Source organism: Lepidochelys kempii, chromosome 10 (assembly GCF_965140285.1).
Source record: "Lepidochelys kempii isolate rLepKem1 chromosome 10, rLepKem1.hap1, whole genome shotgun sequence".
Taxonomy (NCBI): Eukaryota; Metazoa; Chordata; order Testudines; family Cheloniidae; genus Lepidochelys; species Lepidochelys kempii.
In genome coordinates this window covers 74,903,866-74,928,616 of record NC_136389.1, presented here as the reverse complement: position 1 = coordinate 74,928,616, position 24,751 = coordinate 74,903,866, and the positions used below count along the sequence as shown (strand labels likewise).

Below are 24,751 nucleotides of genomic sequence, written 5' to 3'. Positions count from 1 at the left end.
CATGACGAATGGCATTATCCCCAGACTGGTGCAGCCTAAACATGAATTTTATAACGACCCATTTATCATGACTTGCCACATTTTTTTTTTACTGTACTTTCCACCGGCTTGCACACCTTTCACCATTATTACTTTAGAATCCCTTTCTTTCGCTATTATTTTATTTGGGATTGAGTCCCGTCTCCTAAAGAGAAAGTGCTTACAAACATGAACAAGCCAGTGGGGGCTTAAGATTAACTAGTAGCTTCCAAAGTTGAAGAACCCGTGCAAAATATGTTGGTGGTCTCTGTCCACTTCCTAGTGGACAAGTGTCCTTATTGTCATGAATATCAGCACAGGTTAGACAACCTTGTCAGTTGGCTCTGCAGAGTGATCCAGTATTGAATGAGCAGGGAGACAAATATCTTCTCATTCTGTTGGGTGTGACGCATTGATCTGTTTGGTTGCTCTGAGCATCAACTAAAAATGTTCCTCCTTAACCTGCTCCACCTGTGTGCACGGTATAAAAATCTGGATCTCATCTGTAGGATGACTAGGCACTAAATCTGGCAAACAGATAAAACTTCTGGTGTATGCAGGTATGCACTGGACACAGTGGCCATGTAATGACAATACCATCCAATGACCTAAAGCAAGATACATGAGTGAAAACTACAGAAAAAAAGTATGTTTAAAAATTAAAAGCAACCTGTGCTCTTCTCCCACTGCCTCCCTTCTCTCTTTTGACTGTTGCCCACATTTTACTATTGTCTCACACTTTGGCCCAGCTAACCTATAGTTAATACATTACTGCCTAAAAAGAAATCAATGTAAATCAGAAGCTTGCACTGTTACTGCCTGGGCTGTATATGTTCAGCGGTACATAAAGGTCTTCATTCTCCAGAGATGTGAATCTGGCACTTTCATGGGCATTAAAATTCACTCTTTTTTAAAGTTGAGAAGTGTATGATTATTATTATCCCAAATGTTTTCATTGCTAGGGTGCATTTTTTTCTCTACAGTGTCTCTGAACTTTCACACAAGGTTTCGGGAATATCTACCAGCATCAAATCTATCTTTGTTGGGTTTTATAATCTTGCTATTTTACAAGGGTTACAATAACAAAGCAAATTATTTCACTTATTTCTGGGATGAAAGTTCATTTTCTCAAACAAGTTGTGGTTTTCCATGGTATCTGAAAACAACACTCTCGAAATTTTATGGTGGGATAGTCCAAGGGACACAGGTTCTTTTGTCATAACTCTACAAGATATCTGAAAATGTTAAAAGTCATTGAATATACCAGTCCAGAAATTTTTAGACTCAGAGATTGGGGATCTAGTTGTCAAAGCCCCTATTCCTTCTGAAAAATCCAACTTTGTTGTCATGACACCCACGTGCTTCACTAAAACTTTAGTTTGTCAAGACACAGTCCATTATCCAAAGATGCATTACAGGTTTCCATCTAGCATTCAACAGTCTAGGATCTGGGTGTGAGAAAGTGACAGGAATGGAAAGCTCACCTTTGAAAAGGTATGTTAGACATGTGGCACTCCCTGATATGTTAGACATGTCTCACGGTTAACTTGTGCTCCCCTAGTCTGTTTCCTGTATCCACCTGTGGCCCTTCATCATATAGACATATATTGTAAGCTTTTTACCGCAGGGACTATATTTTCTCTATGTGTGCACAGTGCCTACCACAATGGGACCCCAGACCTTGACTGAGAGCCCTAGGTCCTACCATAATGCAAATGACAATGGTGATACTGACTGCATTAGCTTAGCTTAAAGAGACTCAACAAAGAGCAAGGAGAACTTAAAACAATTTTTTAATTAAAAAACAAAACAAAAACCAAACCAAAAGCAAACCCACAAATGAAGTTTAGTATTGTAAAAGGTGCTCATGAACATAACAGGATTTGAGACAGCAGAAGAGAACATTTTAATGTTACTGTATTTTGGTTGTATTACGGATGCATTTTCAGTTTTTGTCATAGGTGTCCAAGTAGGCTTTTGCAAGTCTAAATATTACCAATTATTTACTCAGTGTCAGTGTTGATGGTACTTTACAGGTACAAAACAAGACAAAGGCTCTAGCACCTGGAAGCTTTATGATATTAAAAAGCAGATAATTCGGTGAATATCAGCAACTGACTATTGCTTGGTCTGGATCATCTATTGGGGAGCTAAGAGGAGAGAACATTGTTTTAAAAGGTGGGGAAGGAATACAATATATCCTAATATGTTTTTTTCCTACATTTATTGTTTGGTTCTTTCTTCTTTTTTTAAAACTGATCATAATTATATTTAATAATCATGATCCATCACCAAGGTGGTGGTGGGTATCTCTGGAGTGGAGATTAATATTGGAAAGGTTTGTTACTGCTTTTAGGACCAATACAGCCATATTATGAACCTATTGCTGGATCTCTCCACAGCATTTGCTATGATCAATTGTAGAACCCTGCTGCCCTGTTCCAGAGGTGTGGCAGAACAAGTCCCTGCTGAGATGGTTTTAATCATTCCTCATAGACTACATTCAGAGAGTTGTGATGGGCACCTGCTGTTTCACTTTTGTAGCCCTCACTAGCAGAGTCCCTCAAGAATTCAGCCTTTCTCTCTCCTTCTGCTCATCGTCTGTATGAAGACAGATTTTGGAACATCATGGACTAAAAGGCCAGCTCTGTGCAGATAATACCTAGCTCTATGTCACCTTAACGTCACACACAGACAGCATCGTCTCTCCAGGCTGAGGTGAGCAACCATCTGGAAGAGCAGGTGGGTGAAGATGGATCCAGAAAAGCCTGAAATGAGGCTTGCAGTGAGAGGGAAGTGTTTAGAAGAACTTGCCACCTCCGGAACATTACCTTTCAATGAGTGTTCACCCTCAGATCATTAGGACTTACACAGACTCATTATTTCTAGTTCCCCAAATAGCTGCAGCTGAGAAAAGTGCCCCTTTCCATCTAGGGCCGCCGAATCTGACTCCTGTCAGTTTTGGACTTAGCCCCAGGGACCTATGTATTTGTGACTTCCAGGCATCATTATTGTAAATCTTTGTACCTAGAAATGAAACCATTCTTCTCAGTGGTTCTGAACACAGCAGCCTTTCTGACTGGCAACACAAGAGAACCCATCACCCCAGTGCTCCACTCTCTATAGTGGTTCCATGGGGAATACTGGGTCAAATTCAAGGCTTTGGTCTTCATCTTCAAAGATCCCTATGGAACCAGCCCAAGCTGCCTCATTACCCTACAAGATCATGACCTCCCACAACAGTTATGTTCCACTGGGACCATGGAGCTGTCAGCCTCAAGAGTGAAACTTGTTCTGGTAGGAAAAAGAGGTTTTTGAGTGACTGGCCTGCAGATCTGGAACTCGCTCCCAGAAGAGATAAGGATGACTGTGAACCTCAGAGTTTTCAGCCCAAAATGCAAAATGAATTCTTCAGTCTATCTACCCATACTTGACACTATGCATACCAACATACGTATCCAGTCCCTTTTGATGGGGGAAGTAGGAGACAGAAAGAAAGGGATGTATTTTTGTGTATATACTTAACTATTTTGGGTAGGAGGCATTTAGATATCCTACTGATGGCTACCATATAAGAAATTAGAAAGACAGATAAAGCCAATTTAAAAAAAAAACATCTTAGTTTAGAAGCTAGCTACCTATTTTTTTCTGTTTCAGGTTCACATCTGTGGGTAGCCAAATATTTTACTGAAAATGCTGCAATATTTGCTAATTTTAATGCTTCTTTTGAAAAGGGGTATAATTATTATTGCAAACTGTTCACCAGCACTTATCTGATCTGGAAATGGCAATCATTAAATAAAATAAAATAATTATGTTCTTTAATCTTTTTGAAGTGCCAGTTCTAAAAATCAGTGTATGTATATATATGTATATATATACATATATATATATATATATATATATATATATATATATATATATATATATATATATATATATATATATATATATATATATATATATATATATATATATATATTCAAGTCAATCCTCTAACTTTATAATAAGAATACTCAAATTTGAGGAGAAGGAGAATAAAACTTTCTTTGTTCTGTGAATATTAGCTTCCAGCAAACTGTCAGTCTATGCGCTTGTCTCAAACAGGACTTGGGAAATATGAGTGGGATTTTTTTTTAAATGCACAGTATTGACCTAACTCTATGCCCATGGAAATCAGTGGAGTTTTATTATTGATTTCAATGGGAACAGTATTAGGCCAAAGCTGAGCACATTCAAAAATTCCACCCCAAAAGTATATCTTAATAAAATTATGTGCAGCTCTAACTCCCACCTGCCACAAAACGCTGAAATCAAATAAATGAACATTAAAAATAACCAAATTAGTGATTCATTTACATACATCAGCAAATAGGATCTGAGTTTTAAAAAAAAGTGAAAATCAGAGTAAAAATAATTTTATGGCTATATATAATGGTGTTCAATACTCACTGTCTATATTTATTAAAAAGAGAAAAAAATTAAAAGAAGAGAATTTTCTATGCATAAAGAAAATCTGAAATTTTAAGACTTACAAAAGAATTATTCACAGAGAACAAGTGTGAATTCAGGGTTAAGTAACACTTGGCTATTTAAGCACCTTCACAAAAAAGAAAACCTTTTTGTACTTGTAAAACATGCCAGACTTTCAGTGGAAATCTCTGATTTAGATATCATTGATGTTTCATTTTATATACAGATCTATCTCCGCTTTTAAAAATGCTTCACAAACAGCTTAGCATTTTTCACAGTTGTTCACCCGCACCCCAAACTCAATGCCCGCCAGTCAGATTGGTAATTTTAATCAACGAATTATCTTCTCCTCTTGATGCAGTTTGGTTGTATTTTAAATCCCCCCCAATCCCCTCCCCCTCACACACCTTTTCCCTATTTGAAACCAATCACATGTTTATTTCCACTTCAAAAACAAACAATTCCCTCCCTCTTGCCCCCACTTTTTAAATGACATCTTCAGTCATTCATGAGTTAATAAAATCTCCAAGTCATCTGGGGATAGATAAGGAGAAAGAAAGAAGAGTATTGTACACATAATGACAGGCTCCCTGCTGCCCCTAAGATGTCACAGGTCAGCCATGTTAAGAATGTGTGCGCCCAATCATCTGCTGATTTTTATCAGCAAGGCCTCAAGCAGAATCTGACACGGGCCAGTCTGGGAGTTACAATGAATAAACAATGACTTCTTGGATTGTTGGAGGCTGTGTGATAGAGTGAGGGGGTTTATATATACTAAAACATGATGACATTAGCAATCAATACACCCATTACTGGACAAGTTATTGGACGAAGAATGCACGTCTCAAGCTTTGTGCACTTTGAACATATGACCAACAGTGGAAATCCACGGTAATAATGTTACTTAACCCCTCATGGGCCTGATATGCTAAATCTTATGTTGCCTGGAAGTATCTGAGACCATGTAATAAAGGAAAGCTTGATCTGGTCTAGAATGTTAAAAAAGAAACAATCAAACAAAAAACCCCACTGTTGGAAGGTTATCATTTTCTATTGTGTTCCAAAGGACTTTTCTATAAAAGGGAAAGGAAAACAGATGCATAAATGTATTTTTTGTGTGTGTTACTTTGCTATTATAGAAACATCTCCTCTTCCTCTCAGTCCCGTCCGTGTCATCATTCTGCTGGATGCTTTTGTGAAGTCAGAATATCCTGTGTTTATGGGTTGTCCTCTGTTAGTACGGAAGTGGTTGCGAAGATGCAAAATTGGTGTTACAATTCATGCTGAATCAAATAGAGTAAAAATGAGTGTCTGTGAAAGATCCACTAGTTATTTAAAGCAGAGATATCCTTGGGGCTTCACCATGCAAGTTGCACAGAGCTCTGTGGTGGTTATGGTGGTGGGGGTGGTGTGCTGCAGAGGTTTACTCCCTCTTGGGGAGCAAGGAAAAGCACAATCCCTCCTGAGGCTGCTTGGTGCACCCTTGGTGTGTTATCCGTTAGGAGGGAACTGATAGCTCTGCACTGGCCCTTCCTGTGGGCTGATGATGAGCAGGGACAGAGTTATGGTCCCACCTCTTTCCTGGTGTTTTGCTTCCCCAGAGGCAGTGAAGACAGAGAGGCTCATGCTTGCAGTGTCTGCTATTGTGCTTGGCCCTTGGACAGGCCATGTGAGCGGGTGTGGGAGGGAAGAGTGGGTGTGGCCTTCCCTATTTTCTGTGCATCCTCATAAAGGAAGATCTCTAACTAGCCCCTGATAATTAACTCAGGGCCTGCACGCTTTAAAATCATTGATAAACCACCTTATGATCTGCAAAGAGACTAACAGGGCATAAGGAACTCCTTGACTGCTGGATGAGGGAGGGAAAACAACTGCTCCAAGGCCACTGCTTCGCCTCCTGCACTAGTGAGTGGAGAGTGGGCAGAGAAAGACATGGATGGAGACACGGCTTTGTCCCTCCATGTGCCAACCCATGCAGCTGAGCTGGTGCTGAAGGGGGAAGTAAGCTGCTTCGAGGGCTGGCAGTTTACTTCTCCCCTGGATCAAGGGGGAAGCAGGTATTAGGAGCTGCATGTTAAGATGTATCACTGTTATAGAGCTCTCTTGTAAGAGCAGGGACCAAAGTGTGACTGAGGCCCAGATCCTCAAAGGTATTTAGGCACCTAACTCCCATTGAAATCAGTTGGGAGTTAGGTACCTTACTACCTTGGACGAGCTGAGGCTTTGAGTCACACTGGTCTAACCCACTCAGGGTTTGTGGTAACGTCATAATCTGGCTTTTAGAGTTCTGTTTTTGGCTTTGGTGGGAGAGGGATCTGGCCCAAACACAGTGAGAAAAATAACGAAAACCCATTTCCTTTTAGCTAAAATATTTTTAAAGCTTTTAGTGGGTACATTTGAATGTTCTCCCCTACCTGGGAAGAAAGTTCTTCAAAAGTCTGAAGGTGAATTTGACTAGCATATTCCTGAACTACACCGCTTCTAAATGGAAATGCTTCATAAAATGGCACTGTTACCTTACATTACAGGAAGTACTGTTTTGTCATGTTTATTTTAAACCCTCAATAAGCCTCCCTCTGTAATTTACAATTAACTTTTTGCCTCAAGGTAACAGCTACATTCACAAAAATAATGGTAATAGACTGACCTTGTTATGAATGGATAACAAGCTGGAAACAATATACTTTGTCACACAGCATTAACTGTTACTGCTGAAATTGTAAATAATGTGTATAGAACCTACATGTAAGTGGCTCCCCTTAAACATATTGTGTCAATTAAACACTTGATACGTAATGTATTATTATGAAATCCATTTAAGTCCACGTATTCTGAGATTACACTCACAGGCAGCGTTCACCTCTGGGCTGTCCAAAAAATTTGCAAAGATGGTCTTACATGTTCAGTGGTGCATTTCTACAGCTACATTGTGAGGCTGGCTGTGGAATCTGGTCCTGAATGATTACAAGCTACGTGGCCACTGCTGTTATTTGGACTGGTGTAATTTTCTTTTTACCTGTCATTATTACACATAGTACTACAATGTTCTATAGTAATGGCTTGAAACACGTTGGGCCCTGTTTTCTGATGCTTTGGGGCTGTTCTCTGCTGATCAAAATCAGTCTTAAACCAAGATTAGCTGGCCACTGGAGGGTTACCCCTAGGATCTCTGGGAGATATAAGACACCATAGTGGCTCTCATTCCATTCCTCCCTCCCAATCACTGGTGTACAGGGTATGACTCAGAAAAAGGGGGCATATCTAGGTTTTCTTGACACCTGGCTGATCCCTCACTGCCCTTTGGGACTATTTGCTTCTGCTTGGAGGAGTACAAAGTGCTTTGGAGTCACTGTCCTGCTCTCCCACCTGCAATGAATGTTCGTAAACTGTAGCTTCAGTCTTGGGACTGCATTTCACAATTGCAGAACGGCAGTGTTCTGGCTGATTACTGCTGGGCATTTACTATTTATAAAGGGAGGGATGACACTTTAGACTGATGCCCACAAATAAAGGGCAGCATTAAAACTTCAAGTGCCAAGGCATTAAAATATCTGGTTGCCAGTAGTTAGGGTTACTAACTTCTGACGAAACAATCTCTGACCAGCTAGCGTATATCACAGAAAAATAATTTGACTGGAGTAACTATTGCTCTCCCTGAACGCAGTGTAAATCCATTGCTTTGGGCTTTTAGTTAAGGCACCAGATTGGCACTTGGGAAATCTGATTTCAGCTCCCGGCTCTGTCTCAGACTCTCTGTGTAACTGTGGGCAAGTGTCTTTTTGCCTCAGTTCAATACCTGGAAAAATGGGGATCACAATCCTTCATTTTTCTGCCTTGTCTAGTTAGGCTCTTTGGGGCAGGGACTGGGTCTTACGGTTTGTTTGTACAGCCGGGCACAATGGGGCCTAATAGCAGTTGGGGCCCGTATGCACAGCTGTAATAGAAGCTAATATATAATAACTACCTGGACAAAAGAATGCCCTCCCATCCATGAAGAAACAGATGCACTGCATGTGTAGGACAGGGGAAAAATCTTTTCTGTCCATATTGGAGCCAAAATTTAATGCATTGCTAGTTGTTAAGGAACCCTTATATGTCATTCCATCTGGTATTTTTTCTCTGGGTAGCTCTGGTTTCACCTCTGAAGTCTAGCCATATTATTTGCTGTGTATTTTGGTGCCATCCCTGTAAAGATGTGCATTTCTACTGGCAAGAAAGTGAAGGATTAGCAATGGGCAGAGGTCAAGTCAGTCAGGACTTTAAACACGTAGTCGGTTGTAAAAAAGCTTACATTACTGGGAGCTCTTTGCCAGATCAGTACTTTGATGCCAAATGTTAATCCTTGCTGGGGACATGGTGGCTTGTGAATGTTATAAGAAAATATCGTTTTTCCTGTAGAAAACAGGCATTTATAGTTAAAAAAGGGGATTATTTTCCCATGCTCACATTTGCATTTCATACATACCTACCCTGCTTGAGCTCTGCTTCAGTGCTAATATTGAATCACATCTCTTATTTATTTCTATAACTAAAGGAAAAAAGCACGAGTTAGTGCTTAAAGCACTGGGAGAGCTAGGGTCTAATTCCTGGCTGTGCTGGAGATTAACAAATGACCTTGGGCAATTAATTTTCACTTGTGTATTTCATTTTTCCTATCTGTAAAATGGGGATAACTACACAAAAGGGGTCCTGTGAGGCTGAACATGTTTGTGACTGTCAGAAGGAAGATGCTACTGGATGCACAAGCATTAGAGGTGCAATATAAAAAACCTCTACTTGCTGCTAGGAAATCCCTGGAAAGAGCTATCTGTCCACCTACCCATGTCAAAGTTTTCAAATAAACAAGTCAATACAAGATTCATAAATAAGTTGAGGCTAGATTGTCACAGTCCATTCTCAACCACACAGGGGACTAATTCCCTGCCTCACTCCTCTGCTTGGCTCTGCTAAGATTGTGGCTCTGGCCACAAGGGAGAAAGCAGGGCCTATTTTTGTGAAACTCTCCCTTGCAAGGAAGTAGGGAGGGAGGAGCAGAGAAGGGCAAAAAGTGACTTGCAAGCCAGATTAACGTCTTCGGTACCCAGTGTGGAGTGAGGTGCTCCACAGAATGTAATGAAATAAATGACTCCCCCCAGAATTAGAGCCAGTGGGGAGCGGGGCAGGAATTGTGACTATTTGATTTGCTGCTTTGTCTGCTCCTGGGGTGGTACATCTATACACTGCTTCTTACTCATTTTAGATTGGGAAGTTCTAGTCTGTAGGAAAGGATGGTCTTTTGCACTGCACTGGGACTTGGGAGATCTGGGATCATTTCTTGGCTCTGCCAGAATTCCCATGTGACCTTGAAAAAGTCACTTAGTTTCTCTGTGCCTCAGTTCCCCATCTGTATTATTTTACTTTACTCTCTGGCTTTATACACCGCACAGGTCCTTTGCCACTGTCACAATTTGCCCCCATGTCTTTCTGTCACCTCTTTTCCCTTTGAGGGTAATTTACATTAAGAGTTTTTAGGTCTTGCTCAATATTATTCCTCCATCTTCTCCTTGGTAAGCCACCATAAGGAGGTCTTTCCAAGAGATGCTTACCGGTCTGTCTTCTGTCATCCTGGCCACAATCCCTGCCCACTGAAGTTGTTGGGATTTCACTAAATTTACTCTACTTGGCTCTCCATAGGTCTCCTGCAGTTCTCTCTTAGATCTTCTTCTCCACACTTTCTGTATTTGGGGATAATAATACTTCCTCACCTCCCAGTGAGGATAAGTCCATTAGCATTTTTGAGGTCCAATGGTGACAGAACCATATAAGTCCCTAGACAAATAAATCTGATGACACAGAGTCCACAAAAATAATAGAACCAATTCAGCTTGGGGAAACTTGAGCTCCTAGGATTCACACCACATGCAGTTGGCAGCTATAAAGTTATAATACCCAAGTACAAGAAGGATTCAATATGCTTTTCTATGGCAGCGAATAAGTCTGGTATGCTGCATGGTACTAAGTTCTAAACAGTGTGGGTTTGGTTTTGTTATGCAGATGTATTTGTTCCCCTCTTCTCCCTTTGAAATGTTTTGAATTAAAATAGCTTACTCAAGGTCAGCGAAGGCATATGGTCCTGCTCAAAACTTTAAACAAAACATTAGTTTTTACAACCTTTTGTAATTTGGTATTGTATACAACATGGTTATAGATGGAGTTTCTGTAATCTTTGCAGTGGGTGACAGAAATATGAGAGCCAAATTTATAAGCCATTTAGTGAAGCATTTAATCAATTTCATGCATAGGAAATACTCTGATTGCTTTGCTTTATCAATCTTCCTTTCCCTCAGCCCTGCAGTCACCCCAACCTCCAAACACTTAAAGGCAAATATATATATATATATATATATATGCAAAAATCTAACGATGTACACAAAATGTCAGAAACTTCTGAGGGCTGTTTCAACTTAGTTGCCAGCATCAATAATCCCTCTTGAGGCTGTTAATATATTTCAGAAGGAAGGCAGAAAGCCTAATATTTATAGGACGTTGCAAGGCCTCTTGCTGTAAAGTTATTAATTAAACACCCTTTGCCTAGATTGACTCCCGGACAGGGTGTAGAGCTATGCAGATTAAGCTTGTGTCTAGTACTGAAGTGTTTGTGTGTGGTGCCTTTACAAACATTTCCACACCCCGCATCACACAAGTCCCCTACAAACATATTTTTTTTAAAAATTCCCTGCATCATACCAGTCCTCATATCTCTGTAGACTATGAACGGCGGGAAAACTACTTGACAATCTCAGAGAGACACACACTGTAATAGGTGCTTGGGATAGCTTTTCTTTTAAAAAATATACTAAGGGTTAGATTGTGACTTAGACTGTGAGCCTGCTCAGGAATCTAAGAACCTCCCTTACTCAACGCAGGAATCCCTGAGTGAGATTCTCAGGCCTGTGTTATGCAGGAGGTCAGACTCAATGGTCATAACAGTCCCTCTTCTTGCCTTAGAACCTATCAATCTATATGGACCTTGGATCAGGCACTTGGAGGTAAATGCGGAGACTTGCCTACTTAATCCCTATATAGAACAGGTGGCTAGGGAAAAGAAAGAGCTTTGGTAGCGATAGTAATTGAGTGATGGTAGCGGTCAGTAGTAAGTTATTACTCCCTTCCCCTTTCTATTGAAAATAGGGAAGAATGCCACCTGAGTCAACTCTTGAGTTGATGCATTTATGCCCAATTGCTGTATCTGAAGTCCCTACCTTGACCAAGAGGCAGGTCCTAAATGATTAACCCCACTGGCATGTTTTCCTTTTGATCGTGTACTATGACATCTTGCATGACTCTCTGTTCAGAACAATAAATGGTGATTTTTTCTTAAAGTGAAAAACTCCTGAGGGAGTAAAAAAGACAATCTCTCTCTGCTAATTGTCAGCTGCTCAACTATATTAAAATTAGACAAGGCTATGATTGTGCCAGAATGGCTCCTTGCCCTCTAAAATTAGAACTGATAGAATGGTGGGCATAGTACTAAATATATACCTCATTTAAAAATAATGTGCTCTCAGGCTTTCCTAACATTTGAAAAAGTGATCAGTGTAAATTCTCAAAGTAAGATCTCCACCTGCCCCAAACATATTACAGGTGTCATATTCTATACTTTAATTTCATTTCAGGAAATAGGAGGACAGTCAACAGCTATGGAACCAAGCACTCATCTTCTAAATTATAGATTGCCTTTAAGTATTTCTTTGTCCATTGTAACAAAAAGAGCTAGATCAAGGGACAAAAACTCAACCAGGCAACAGCTATCCTCCTGCAATGTAGACAAGAAAGGGAAGGAGAAGTGCAGTGTTGCAATCTCACCATAACTCTCATTATATTTGGTGTTTTTCTTTAAGCTCCAACTCCTGAAGTCACAAGGTTAGGAATCTCAGCTTTCATTTCCTTTTAAAATAAGTTTCTAGCTATTATAGCTGAAGATAAAAGCTTAAAAATCTAAATCCTAACCCCCCCAAACTTGATGGCAAAATAAAAAAGAATCCAAATAAAAAAACAAAACAAAACAACCTCATGATTTTGGAAAGCCTATGTCAAGATTTTTGAATCACTGGGGGTAGCAATCTTAGAGCTGTTTGGCTTTGGGTGGGATCCTAGATTTGAGCATAAAAGAGAAACTCAGACAAAAGCCTATCATTGTTTAAACATCCTTGATTTGAAGCAGTTTCTATTACAAAGGGATTTGTTTTCCTGTTTTGAAAACATGATCTGCAGGAACAACACACACTTTAGCAGCAGTTGGAATTTCTAGCAGAGCCAGTGGGCGTGGCTGAGTACTCCACTCATACAGCCCTCCCTTAGGCTTTGCCTGCCACAGAACTGGGCTAGATAATCACAAAGGAATGCTGGGATCTTGGAGGATGTGGAAGTCTCCATGTGGGAAAAGCAGGGTTGCTGAGAAGGGAGAGATTTTATATTTTATCTCTGTATGTGTTGGTTGGTTGGGCTTTTAGAGGATTTGTATCATTTTGCAGGGTCTTCAAGAAAAGTGCCCTGATCAGCTGAAAATAATTCATTTGGGCTGATTGGATGTATAAACACAAAAACCTACCCTGTGATCAGTGTGTTTCCTTCCTTAGGGGTGGAGCAAAGAAAGGGTTGGCTCCTATAAAAGCCCAAACCCCAAGCAGGAAGTTGTAGAGGGTGTTTTTGGTGGTGTGTTATGGAAAGAGTTGGTTAGAAAGCCTATAGAGAGCAATAAACTTTTAGTAGGGTTAGAGTTTATATCTTGTTTAGACTGGTTGTTTATTTTGTTTTTAATTTGGGCAGGGGGAGGATTTGTTTGCAGGGGTGTGAAAGAAAAGTCAGGTTACCCACCACAAATGGTGATTGATCCACTTACTGCGAGTCTGTGCTTTCTCTACTGTGATTATGCAAGTTTATTAGTAAAACATGAATTCTATCAAGTTACTGTGGTAAAGAAATCTAATCTATTTGGACCTTTCTTCATTTCTCCCTGTAAAAGTTAGTTTCTTTCCTTCTTTCTCTTTCTCTCTGAATTTGGGCAACACTGAGCCATTAAAGGGACTTTCTATAAATACTGATACACAAAAAGCATTAGAATGATAAGGAAAGTCTGTTCATGGGATGATGGACTAAAGAGTGTTGGGCTGAGCTCTTGGAAGAGGATCCTCTTGTTGAGGAAGTGGAGAGGCTAGGTTCCCTACAAAACAAATTTAGTGCAGGATGAGGAGTAGGGGGAAGATTTGGTGTAATCTGAGCTGTAACCTAGCATGCTGGTTGACTAGTTTAGCTCCTATACTGTCCCATAACTCTCTGATCGCTGCTTTTGTCCTTAGTTACAGCTATAGCGGTGTCCTTATTACACTCCAATAGTCCCTGGTCCTTCCAGTGAACCTCTAATAAGGCCTCATCTTCCTCTGAGATTCTCCTTTAGGGCAGAACTAATAAACTTATCATGACCTCTTTTAGAGGAGACATTCTGTTGAAAATGTCATGAGAACAGGCTTTCTCGAGAGACTGCTGCTATATTAATTCTACAGTTTAGTTTGTAATATTAGAGCTCTTTTTGTATGTTCATTTCACGGCTTGATGCCTGTACAATCTGAATATTTAATCTTTTCTTTAAAAAAAAACCCAACACATTTGGTGTCCTCCACTGGACAAATGTCCATCATAAAAACACCCCATAACAATAATTAGAACCTAGTGAGTCAGTAAAAGGGGATAAGGACTGAGCATTGACCTACAGACGCAACTTCCCTCTTGACCCTAGGGAATCGTTCTGCAGGTCAGGGTAAGATGGCCTGGAGGAATCCTGTGTTCCCTCTCTCTTAGGGACTTGTATGCCCCCCCGCCCCCTCAAGACACTGTCAGAACACCTCACAATCTTTAATGTATTTATCCTTGCAATGGCCCCATGTGGTAAGGAAGTGCTGTTATCCTCATTTTACAGATGGGGAACTGAGGCACAGAGAGATTAAGGCCTAGATTCACATCTGCCCTTCACGTATTGCTAAAAGGGATAGGGTACACCCTGTATGAGAGAAGAGTCCTACGTGGCTTTGGTGTAGAACAGGGTGTTTCAGTATGGAAAAGGTTGAGAACCACTTCCCTAATTCAACCACAAGTTAGTGGACCTAGACATACGAGTCATTGGTGAAATTCTCTGGCCTGTGCTATTCAGAAGGCCAAACGACATGGCCTTCTTGCCTTAAAATCTGGGAATATGGTTTAAGTCCATTTCAGTTCTAGTAGGGAGACAAAACCAAAAGGATTAAGGCAGACTCCTTAGGAGCTGCGCCCCACAGTGAGTGTGGGCACAGAAACAAAACTGGATCATGAAACAGAAGTCAGCAAGAGCACATAGCTGATTGTTGCCAATCAAATTGCTTTTTACTAGATGCTCTGGGAAACAAGAAAATGCACCCTGGGTCATGCTGCTTCTCTGTCAACCCATCAAGTGACAGTGTAGAGTGGCGAGAGAGGGGAAGGCTAACGGCAACTGGGAGTTATGCTGTTCTACTCACCTATTGCTGTGCACCATTGATTATCTGACTTTTTTTTTTTTTTTGTGGGAGCGGGGTTAAGAGTTGTATGTTTTTATTTATTCAGACTCAAGTTCTCTGGTGCATCCAGATCCGGTACACTCTTAATGCACCTGTGGTGAGTTCTGATTCTCTCTGGGTGGGATTTTTAAAAGGGGGATAAGAGAATGAGGCTCTCATTGACTTTCAATGGCATTGGGGCACCTAAATACCACAGGTGTGCTTGATAATTCCTCCCCCTTAAAATGGTTCCTCCACCCTTACTCACAACTACTGCAACCTGGATTTTGCCATTTTACTGGTTTCTGTGGACTCGGTCTATTTTGTTCATTTCTTGCTAGCAGAAATAAACAGGAAATATGTCTAACAGGAGCCACAGACGTTCTAGAGGCGGTATTTACTCCAACCAAAAGAGATACTTGATGGAGGCTTTCAAATTATTGTATTTTTTTTATTGTTTACAAAACACGGTATTTTATGGATGTAATTTATATGTGGAAAAGAACAGGGCTATTCCCATTTTATCTTTATCTTCTACACATAAATAACAAACAACTCCAGTAATCAAAATTTACTACAATTGTAATAGATTTTGGCATCGTTTATGTATTGCAAGGAATGTTAACATAATGTTGACTTTCAGGACTGAGGCCAGGTTTTTTTTTAAACACTTTTTTAGGTTGGAGTCATTATAAAAAAAACCTCACAGTAGTTGTGGCTCTTATGACGTTCAAGAGATTAATTCTCATAAATAAAATTGTTTCTACCTCCTTCTAGTCAGAAAGTTAAAATTATCTGACAATGTATGCACTAAAAAGTTGAATACTATGAAAATATTTCAATAATTTAATGCATGCACCATCTAGAGCAATTGACAGTGAGGTCATAAACATAATGGGCCATCTGTGTTTGATTTGTATCTGAAAATGCTTAAAGGGATAGGCAGGTAATTCAGGCTTCCCTTGCAAATGTAGACTGGCAAGATTTTTTCACTTTCTCAGAAGGTTGTTGAGCCATTCGTTGTTTCCCCCCCCCCCCCCCGCCCTCCCCCCCCCCCCGTTCTTCCTGGCTAAAGCTTTTTAACATACTCCTAGTGGGTTGCTGTCCTCCTCAGACAAGGCAGAACAGACCAGTGGGACATTAGTTTTCCTGTTGCTTATATACAAAGGGTTGTGAGCTCCTCTGCTTTATTCATGTTATATATTGTTTAATCTATAGACTGACTCTTCTGGGCTCCATGGTAATTCCATTAACTCCTATGTATTTTAGGATCCAGTTCACAATGGCGCTCCTTGGACCAGATCCTCAGCTGGTGTAAATCAGCAGTGATCCATGGAGCTATTCTGGTTTATACCAGCTGAGGACTGGCTTCTTGTATTTCTAGCCCCCTGGACTTGTCCATCCACAAGAGAGATAAGGTCCAGGATGATAGGCTGGGGCATGTCCATCTCTGATTAGAATTACTTTGGCATTAAATGTCGGTGTGGTAATTAAGGGAAACAGAAATGGTAGAGTCATCATGCTTTTGGTAAGAGCAACTGTTCTCTCTGAACTTATCTCCAGGCACTTGAGTAAGACCAATATCAAGCTGAAATGGTACAATAAAATTCCCTTATTTTCACAGGCTGATCTGGTGACAATCATTGTCTGGTTGTGGTACAGACTGGTCTCCATGTGACAAAAGCCATTATGCTCCCTTTTGCCAAATACCAGATTATCCCAGAAAAATACCTTATACCCACTTGACTCCAGAGGAATTGCACATGTAGATGAAGGGTAGTGCACACCTCCAAGAATGTCGTAATGGCAATTGTATCTATTTAAGGTCCTACTCCCATTTCATTCAATGGGGAGGGTGGTATCATGCTTCAAACAGCAGGCAGGGATTCAGGGTAGATGGGTTCAGTTCCTTGCAGTTCCTCTGCTGCAAACTCCCTGTCCAACTTTGGGCAAGTTACTTAATCCCTCTGTGGCTCAGGTCCCCATGGGGATAATAATACTTAACTTCTCTCACTTTTTGTCTTTTTTTTTTTTTTTTAAATTTTGTTTTTTTTTAAAGCAAGCTTTTAAGGTCAGGGACTGACTTTCAGTATTTGTAAGCATAGCTCCTAGCACAAGGAGTCAGGGATCTATAGAAGCTGGGGCAATGCAAATGGATAATTTGCCTCAGAGATAGCATCTGATTTAAAATCAGCAACGCAAGATCATTATCAACTGGTTTCATTTAATTGTTTCAATTACAAATGTGTTTTTTGTACAGTATCTACCTGTTAACAGAAATATCTATTTTGGCCAACAAATCAACCAGTTCTAAACTCTCTTCTAAGTCTATAGTATTTTGAGAAAAATAATGATGGTTACTGTTTTTGCTGATTTTATGAGGCAATATGATGCTAATATTAGTAATATAATAAAAGGTCTTTAAAGGGTATTGGCAAAATCATTGGCTTTGAGGTTTCACTAAGCGGCATTGATTAAGAAATGTCAAGGAAACGAAGGTATCGGGACTACACCCACAAGATTTTGTCACTTAAGAAGTCTGGAGTAATAACTATTAGGTCAGTGGCTGTAAGACAATCCTATAAACATGGATTATAAGATTTAAACTGGGGCTTTGCCTCATAGTAATTATGTCAGCGGCTAATGGTAATATCTGGTGGGCTGCCCATTCTTCCTCCTTCCCCATTTAAAGTGACACCATCCCAGGTTTTCAGTCTGCATCTATCATAAAGACACATTGATTTCCTTTCTGTGGAAACCACATATTTCTTCCCTCCTGCTAAGAAGATAAATCTGACAGATTTTAATCAAATGTAGTTGTTCACAACTATAGAAACATTTCCAGTGCCACAGATGAAAACAATTTTTGAAGAGGAGGAGGGTTCTCGAAGCCAAGTGTATTTGGAGAGTTTACCTGTGCTAAAAATCTAATGCTATGCACTAGCTGCTAATGCTTAATGCCCTATGGGCAGGTTTAGCTTTACCGCCCTCCAACATAATGCCTGTCTTGTAGAGGTAACCACGAATACTGCTGTAGTTAAGGATCTGTCGCTGGTTGTGTCATAAACTCCCCTGTATCCAGAGCTTTTATAACTCCGTCATAAAAATCCTCTTCAAGCTAAAGCTTAGCTCACCCAGGCAGACCTGATTCTGATCTCAAAAAAGTGGATGTTACATGTCCCACTGTCTCTTGTAAAGTTATCTATTGTCCACAAGGAAGGGCTCTTACAAAACCTGGACATCACACAGGCCCAACTATATGAGAATGAATTGGAAGCAATGTTTTAGTGAGAGAGTCTTTTTCTTCCTTTTAAAATTTAAACAAATTGGCTTTACTCTTTTAAAGAGAGAGGAGTCCAAGTTTTCCAATTTCAGATGAATTTTGGTTCTAGTCTAACGTTTTAGATAAAGTTATTTTTAAAAAAGAAATTTGTTGGGCCACATTCTGATCTCATTTGTAAATCTGAAATACCTTGCATGGTTTTAATGATATTACTCCAGATTTACACCAGTATATGTTAAATTAGAACCTGGCTCCATGAAGATAAGGAGCAATAAATCTGAATAGGGCCAAGATATAAGGGAACCATGTAACATAGCAGTTATTGTGACTGAGCAAGAAAGAAAGAGCTAAATAATAATATCGGAGTTCTACTAAGACAGTAGCTTTCTGTCCCCATGATATTGTAGACTTGGCCCTATTTGTAGTAGTAAAAAAACCAACAGTGAATACAAAGCTAGTGCACATGTATATAGTAACTGCTTTCCATAAGGGTATGTACTGTGCATTTGGAAATATGGCATGCAACACCGTTAAATTCTACAGACTCAGAATGTGATAAATCTAATCTGTGTTATGGATTTATAGTAAAAAATTCATAGTACAGCTGATGTTACATGGACTGCTGTGAATGATTATTATAAATAAAGTAGCAAATTTCATGTGCTGAAAACACATTTTTTAGAGAGAAAGAGAAGCCTGGGATGTATGGTAGCAGAGTCTAATAATCCACAGGGCCTTGGTGCACTGCTGGCAGATAATTATGGGTGGAGCATGAGGCACCCAAGATCTATATAAACAGGAGTAGAAAGCAGTTTCTTTTTTCTCAACAAGGATTTGTTTGAAATGTACAGGCCTCTAACAATATGCAGAAAAAGGGAATAGTGGAAAGAGAAGAGAGAGGAAATGGATATGAGAAGGAACAGAAGGTGGGGAAAGGAATAGCAACCCTAGAATGTAAGAATGGCTGAACAAAAGCCCTGGGTCTGAACACCTACCACGTTTTGTGAATCCAAATTTGGATCCCCATCCGCATTTTGTAGCTACTCCTTGTTCTGGCAAAGGTCTGAATCAAAACTATGGATCTTGAAATCCTGACCACTATGGTAGGTCAGGTCATCAGGTAGGATGAGGGTTAAAAAACCTGGATCCCAATTCAAACATTGCAGTTGGGCGCTTTTTTAGGTAAAACTAAGTTGCCAAATCTTTATCTCCTAGTCAAACAGATCTAAATGGCCAATTACAAGGTGGTGCAAGGGCTTGATTCAATGCCAATTGAACTCAGTGGGTGTTTTTCCACTGTGCATTAGATCAATCTCAAAACACGATGGTCTTTGGGTCTTGCCTCACTTAAGGCAGAAGCCAATTGCTGCTAAAGTCAGTGGGAGTCTTTCCATTGGCTTTAACACTAACTGGATCAGGTCCTTGTGGAACATGAGCAAAGAGAACCTTCTGCCACTTCAGGAGGCTTCAGGGGTTTTACAGTTCCATTCAGATACAGAAGTTTGATTTTGATGGACTGCTTTTCCCTAGGGATTCCTGGGATAAGATGTAAGAAGTCACTCATATCCTTTTGTTGTTTTTTAAAATATTTGTTTCATGTTTGCGGGTGTTCTTGTATTTAAGGGTTTGGGGTCTGGACTAAAGTGAAAATGTCAAAATACCATGAGAATGCTAGAGAACTTCAGCCCAGTTTTGAATCCCCAAAAGATTTGTATAGTTTGACTAAGGTTTGCATGATAAAACAAACCTCTGGACATTTTAAAGCTTAACCTACATTCTGAGATATTCTGATTAAATAGAGCTTTTGTATCATATTTGTAATCTTTGGCTAAATACTTCTTCTGCACTCCTAAGATCTGATTTTTTTAAAAACAGTCTCTAGTTGGCTAGGCACAAATAACGATGAGTGTAAATGCGTATTTAAATGTGCAACTACCTGGTTGCACAAAGAAATCAAGTGCTTAGACAGCTAAGTGCTAGCATTTGTGCATCCAATTTTACAACATTTGAGCATGAATTCCCAATGTGGTTGACAGCATTTTCTGATTGTGTCCAGCTCTTAACGTCCCTTCTTATGTGTAGGTAAAGTGTAGGAAGCAGAGTGCATCCTTTAGGCTGTTACTTCCCCATGTGGGTAGGGAATAGGCCAACCCCACAGTGTATCAGCCAGCACAGCTGAGCTGCTGGGGAAGAAAGAATAATTTGTGCCATTTGAGCAATGCCAAAAGAACTGGTGCTGCTTACTTCATCCAAGGATCCAAATTCTGACATTCTGAGTCACAGATGTGATCCCTGGTCTGTTTCTGACTTTTTAGTGCAGCCATGCACTCAGGCTTATGATAACTCAATGATCTAGCCTTGAGGTAGCAATGTCAACCCAGCCCTTCCACTTACATTTTCTTCACACATTTATGAACTATTATCAAAAGTATGAATGCTGAAGGGGGGAAATTGCTTTTATTCACTAATTCTACATTGATAATGGAGCATTAATTTAAATCAAGATCATTTTTGGCAATAAGTCAGAAGTAAGCATCAGCCAAGGCCAGTCCAACCTTTGCTATTGCTTAGCATTTTTGCTTCTGTGTTTTTTTGAGCTTTTTACACACTATACACTCCAGTCAGATCATTAAGACCTCATGCTTCTTTAGCTTTAAGCCAACAAGTTGATCTTCTGGTGACCAAGCCGTTTCACTCCTGTCATTATGAATCTCCTTTCTTCAAGATCTCAAGGAAGATTCTCCTTTTAGGAGTCTATTCTCCAAGTGATTTGTGGTGGATTTGCACATTTAAGTCCCATCAAATGTGCATAGGAATTCCCTGCACAAATCCCCACCTCCCAAACATAGCCCATCTCTATGCTTCACTGGGAGAAAAGACACATTAGTGGTTTAAAAAAAGTAAATTTCAAGGTTTCCTTTCTAAGCATTCCAATGGCTGAGGTTTATTCATTTCTCCCTTTTAGTTTATTGTGAGGCACCTTGAGTTATTTGCATGATAACACACCCTATAAATGGATTATATTGTAGTGTATTGTGTTGGGTTAATGCTGACAACTGCTCGGTTTGGATAGCAACTTAGATTTTTAGTTTCTGATGTGCCGTTTGGAGAAATTCCTTTTGAGGGGCATGAGGCAAAGCAGAAGGGAAGATAAGGAGGAGCCAAAAGTAGGAGCTAAATTTTATGAATAATATTAGGGAATGCTGGCACTGAAAGGAGAGAGGAATACATTAACTTCAGACACTCTGCAAACCGGGGAGAATAAACCGAACAAAACAAAGTTCCTATCCAATAGCAATGAATATGTATTTACTCTCCTACCTTTTCCCAGGATAGCAAATGAACTTCAGTGCTCTTTAGTGACAATCTCTCGTATATGACCAGCACAGCCATGCAGCAGCTATGCTCAGAGTGTCATGCCATTATATCCTGCCTATTTATAAACTGAAGTCGGTCCTCTAGGGAACCACTATATTTTCAGAAAAGTGGTGAAAGGAAGAAAAAATCTGCTGGCGAAAAAGGTTAGACTCGAACTTGACCATGTAATGAGTTCTGGTGGGGAAGGTTTTGTAGCCTAAGCATAAAGTGTGGAAGATATAGACTCCCCTGGAGTTTAAATCCTGGTAGAGATGACTTGGCCCTTCTTACTTCGAAAGTCAATATCCTACAGAGTATCTGCCATCAGTTTATTTTGCTGTGAGTATTTCAGGGGATATCCTAAAAGCAGGATCTTACTGTGGGCACTAAGGAGCTCGCAGACTTTGAGAAACTTTGGTGTGGAAGATGCATAAAGATGCTGCTTGTTTTTTGCTGGCGGCAATGGATTGACTGACCAACCCTAAATTGCATGCAGTTCTTCAGTTTGAATCAACTCAATTGCAATTCTACCAAAGGGCAATGCCCTCCATTTTCATGACTCATCTAATGGGTTCAGTTCTACACGGTGCTGAGCATGTTGGCTCTCCTCCTCTCAAAGCCATGAGAATACATTTAACTTTCAGCATGTATGTGGTCCCACAGAAGTCAATGGGACTATTCACATATTTATAATTAAGCACATGCTTCAGGATCAGGGCCAGACTACTCAGCACTTTATTGTGTCAAATAATTTTTCCATGGCTCAAAGGCAGAAAGCTAATTCAGAAGTGGAAAAGTGTGTTATATTCCTTAGCTCTCCTGCCCATTTTGTCTTAAGTTAAAATATTTAAGAGGTACAAAGTACTTCCCTAGTTTAACTAAAATAGCTCTGTCACTTGAGAAATAGAGTGCTAAATATATTGACAAACTGTACTTTAACTGGTTTCAGAGTAGCAGCCGTGTTAGTCATATCCGCAAAAAGAAAAGGAGGACTTGTGGCACCTTAGAGACTAACAAATTTATTTGAGCATGAGCTTTCGTGAGTTACAGCTCACTTCATCGGGTGCATTCAGTGGAAAATACAGTGGGGAGATTTATATACATAGAGAACATGAAACAATGGGTGTTACCATACACACTGTAAGGAGAGTGATCAGGTAAGGTGAGCTATTACCAGCAGGAGAGCGGGGTGGGGGTGGGGGGGGAACCTTTTGTAGTGATAATCAAGGTGGGCCGTTTCAGAGAAACAGCCGTGTTAGTCTGTATTCACAAAAAGAAATGGAGTACTTGTGGCACCTTAGAGACTAACCAATTTATTTGAGCATGAGCTTTCGTGAGCTACAGCTCACTTCATCGGATGCATACCGATGAAGTGAGCTGTAGCTCACGAAAGCTCATGCTCAAATAAATTGGTTAGTCTCTAAGGTGCCACAAGTACTCCATTTCCAGCAGTTGACAAGAACATCTGAGGAACAGTGGGGGGTGGGGGGGGAGGGGGAATAAGCATGGAGAAATAGGGTTTAATGGTGAAAGCTGACCAGTTGCACAAACTTCATACTGTCCTTAAATTCCAAATAAAGTGCTACCCAGCATTATTTTCTTCCCATTTCTTGACTCAACACAGACATAAATACCATGTTTTCCAACACTTAAAAAATAAAAATAAAAATGGTTTCTTTTCGAAAACGAGGAGAAGCCTTTGAAATTAGAAAGTGTAACTGAACTATTAGTCAGTGCGCTGTGCCCTGCTATGAAATGTCTGATCCTATTAAAGCTCCAGTACATGTAACCAGAGTACTTTAAAGAGAATGTGGAATTCTGTGTTTACTTAAGTCTACACAGCACATAAAAAGATTGGCTTCTACCCATCATTTATCAAAAAACAGCTGCACAAAAGGATGGACCAAACTGTGTCCCTAATTTGTGCAATCTCATAGATGTCACTGGCATTACATGGATGTAACATAATTCTGCCTTTTTGGATGTATAAATGTTTTGACAAAGCACTTGATTCATATTTTGTTCTATGAATACATTCCCTAGTTAAAATATTTAGACCCGGATTCTCCTCTTACCTACCACGGTGTAAATCAGGAGCAACTCCTCTGAGTTCAGTGGAGTTACACTTGTGTACACGTGAGAGGGCAATCAGGCTCTAAATCTATTTGTTGTGAATGAATGGTCTGGTTCTCATGTCTGTCATCCTGGTGTAAATCAGGAACAAATCCAGTGAAGTCAAGGAATCCATGTAATTCAGGAGTAACTTCATTCAAGGTAATGATTCTGATTCTGATCGCACACCAGTTTTGTGTTGGTGCAGCTTCATTGACTTCAGTAGGGTAAAGATACTCTTGATTCACATTGGTGTAGCTGAGATCAGAATCAAGCTTGAAACTTTTAGCATCAGTTTAATCTAGAACGTTTTTAAGGCACTTGATAATAAAAGACAAACTTCCTTTGAAAGCTAGAAATAAAATGACCATCCATCTACTAAGACTTCACTAACAAATTGTTTAAACTCTTTACTGAAAGAATATTTGTATCCCCACAAGAAGTTTTGAAATCTGGAACAAAATGTTACCTGTTGGCCAGATACTGACCTCAGCTACTCATGTAGAAATCCAGATTAACTTCACTAATGAAGTGAGCTGTAGCTCACGAAAGCTCATACTCAAATAAATTGGTTAGTCTCTAAGGTGCCACAAGTACTCCTTTTCTTTTTGCGAAGACAGACTAACACGGCTGTTACTCTGAAAACTAATGCTGTTACTCTAAATTTACATAATTGTAACTAAGATCCCATTCTGGGTTAGCTAGCGTATTTGAATAATTATTTAATAGGAATTACTGAATCCTTTTTTGATTTAAAAATGTTGTTGGATATTTCAAAATGCTAAAAGGCCAGAAAAATACAGTTTTAATCACAGCTGTGCGTAAAAGGTAGTACAACTCAAAAGAATATTTGGCATATAGGGAAACAAAAAAAAAAGCAGATTATGCTTTCTTCCATTTGGCTCGTTCAGTCTGTTTAGAACAGAAGAACGGCCATACTGAGTCAGACCAAAGGTCCACC

General features: G+C 39.9%; 1 protein-coding gene and 1 long non-coding RNA gene across 13 annotated transcripts in view; one reads left to right on the top strand and one right to left on the bottom strand.

Annotated features, from left to right (window-relative positions):
• Positions 1-24,751, top strand: part of LOC140895064 (uncharacterized) — a 131,925-nt gene that overhangs the window by 45,600 nt on the left and 61,574 nt on the right. The window contains exon 9 of one of the 10 annotated variants that reach the window (XR_012154082.1): positions 2,055-2,190. The exons of the other annotated variants lie outside the window; for them this stretch is intronic. This is a non-coding gene — a long non-coding RNA (uncharacterized LOC140895064). Of the gene's footprint in view, positions 1-2,054; positions 2,191-24,751 lie in introns of those variants that run through there. 10 annotated transcript variants of the gene reach the window in all.
• Positions 1-24,751, bottom strand: part of LOC144930928 (uncharacterized) — a 67,760-nt gene that overhangs the window by 21,528 nt on the left and 21,481 nt on the right. The window lies entirely within an intron of this gene.